At 44.0% G+C, this 2,500-nt stretch overlaps 2 non-coding genes across 2 annotated transcripts in view; both read left to right on the top strand.

The window, feature by feature from the left end:
- Positions 1 to 1,979, top strand: part of LOC149092574 (small subunit ribosomal RNA) — a 2,170-nt gene extending 191 nt beyond the window's left edge. Inside the window, exon 1 of the ribosomal RNA XR_016200844.1 lies at positions 1 to 1,979. This exon is cut by the window's left edge and continues 191 nt beyond it. This is a non-coding gene — a ribosomal RNA (small subunit ribosomal RNA).
- A 487-nt stretch (positions 1,980 to 2,466) lies between these two features.
- The window catches only part of LOC149092575 (5.8S ribosomal RNA), a 155-nt gene continuing 121 nt past the window's right edge, over positions 2,467 to 2,500 (top strand). The window contains exon 1 of the ribosomal RNA XR_016200825.1: positions 2,467 to 2,500. This exon is cut by the window's right edge and continues 121 nt beyond it. This is a non-coding gene — a ribosomal RNA (5.8S ribosomal RNA).

The raw sequence follows: 2,500 nt of genomic DNA on the forward strand, positions 1-2,500 counted from the left end.
GCTTGCTGACGGAAGGATCGCATTTATTAGTACAAGACCAATGATTCTTATTCACCTAGAACCCTGTTCAGTGATTTCGGTCGCTGTCTAAGGACTAGCAGTGGGGATCTTAGCAACTTCGGTTGCATTTCTTGTGATGACTCTGAATAACTGAGCAAATCGTATGGCCTCTGAGCCGACGATGTATCCCTCAAGCAACTGCCTTATCAACTGTCGATGGTAGGTTATGCGCCTACCATGGTTGTAACGGGTAACGGGGAATTAGGGTTCGATTCCGGAGAGGGAGCCTGAGAAACGGCTACCACATCTAAGGAAGGCAGCAGGCGCGCAAATTACACAATCCCAGTACGGGGATGTAGTGACGAAAAATAACAATACGGGACTCTATTGAGGCCCCGTAATTGGAATGAGTACAATTTAAATCCTTTAACGAGGATCTATTGGAGGGCAAGTCTGGTGCCAGCAGCCGCGGTAATTCCAGCTCCAATAGCGTATATTAAAGTTGCTGCGGTTAAAAAGCTCGTAGTTGGATTTCAGTCGAACCTATGGGGTCCACTGATTAAAGGGTTAGATGGTGATGTTAGGTTTCTTGCTTGTGTCTACGGATGCTTGCTTGAACCTTCATTCCTCTTTCCTGGTGGTTACATTCATAGTGTTTAGACAGAAAATTGCTCGATATTTGCTATCAATGCTCTTTACCGAGTGTTGATTCAAGCGATCGAGACTTTTACCTTGAAAAAATCAGAGTGCTCAAAGCAGGCGTCCAAAACCTCGAAAGAGGTGCCTAAAAACGGTATGGTCAACCATCTATATGATGCGTACCACTACCTTAACTTGAATGATCTTGCATGGAATAATGGAATAGGACCTTGGTTCTATTTTGTTGGTCTTAAGAATCCAAGGTAATGATTAAGAGGGACAGACGGGGGCATTTGTATTGCGGCGCTAGAGGTGAAATTCTTGGACCGTCGCAAGACAAACTACAGCGAAAGCATTTGCCAAGAATGTTTTCATTAATCAAGAACGAAAGTTAGAGGTTCGAAGGCGATCAGATACCGCCCTAGTTCTAACCATAAACGATGCCAACCAGCGATCATTCTGAGTAACTAATTTCATGACTCGAATGGAAGCTTCCGGGAAACCAAAGTTTTTGGGTTCCGGGGGAAGTATGGTTGCAAAGCTGAAACTTAAAGGAATTGACGGAAGGGCACCACCAGGAGTGGAGCTTGCGGCTTAATTTGACTCAACACGGGAAAACTCACCCGGCCCGGACACTGAGAGGATTGACAGATTGAGAGCTCTTTCTTGATTCAGTGGGTGGTGGTGCATGGCCGTTCTTAGTTGGTGGAGTGATTTGTCTGGTTAATTCCGATAACGAACGAGACTCTAGCCTACTAAATAGACTTGCAGTTTACACTGCAGTACTCCCCCTTAGTCAACCTGTGGGTGGTAGTATCTCTTGATGGTTTCGGCTGTTGAGGGCTCTGCTGCTATTAGCCTACAGAATTGGCTAGGGTAAGGATGCTGTAGCACTGTAAGGACTTCTTAGAGGGACAAGCGGCGCTCGCAGCCGCACGAAACAGAGCAATAACAGGTCTGTGATGCCCTTAGATGTCCGGGGCCGCACGCGTGCTACACTGAAGTGGTCATCGTGCATACTGTTTCCTGCTCCGAAAGGAGTGGGTAACCGCTTGAACCCATTTCGTGATGGGGATTGGGCATTGTAATTATTGCCCATGAACGAGGAATTCCCAGTAAGCGTGAGTCATTAGCTTGCGTTGATTACGTCCCTGCCCTTTGTACACACCGCCCGTCGCTACTACCGATTGAATGATTTAGTGAGGACTTCGGACTGGTCAATCCAGACCATTGGGAAACTAGTGGTCGGATTGTGCTGGAAAGATGTTCAAACTTGATCATTTAGAGGAAGTAAAAGTCGTAACAAGGTTTCCGTAGGTGAACCTGCGGAAGGATCATTAACGTATTACCCTCTTATTATAAGAGAAATACAACCTTCAAACAATCAAACACTCTGCATAGTGATATTGTAGATGCTAATATGGTGAATGCAATTGAATTGTATTTGCATTAGAGTCGCAATTGTGAATGTTTATTGCAAACATTTAGCCATTGCAACATGATTCTAATTTGCATTACATTCGTTCATTCATACATCCATCTTTCATTATCCAATGCAACAAAGAGTGAGGGTTATCTAACGATAGCCATAATTTCTTTTGCAAAACAATTGTAGTTTATAATGAAAAGCCTGTCTTGCTACATACTTGGTACCTGATCAAGTCTTCAGCTTATGCTGACGGCAAGGTTTAAAGAAGGAAGGTTTACACTTCTTCGCCTAACTAAGTAAAGACAACTATGGTTTTTATAAACTGCATACAATTGTTTTCAAACCCTCTCAATGCAGATTTAGGATACTTATTAAAAGTCCCACGGTGGCAAAGATACATCTTCAAGCGGTGGATCACTCGAATTACCAATC

The sequence above is a fragment of the Tetranychus urticae genome, unplaced genomic scaffold (genome assembly GCF_039701765.1).
Source record: "Tetranychus urticae isolate SD_2017Ah unplaced genomic scaffold, NJAU_TeUrti_SD_1.0 Scaffold_8, whole genome shotgun sequence".
In the NCBI taxonomy this organism is placed as follows: Eukaryota; Metazoa; Arthropoda; class Arachnida; order Trombidiformes; family Tetranychidae; genus Tetranychus; species Tetranychus urticae.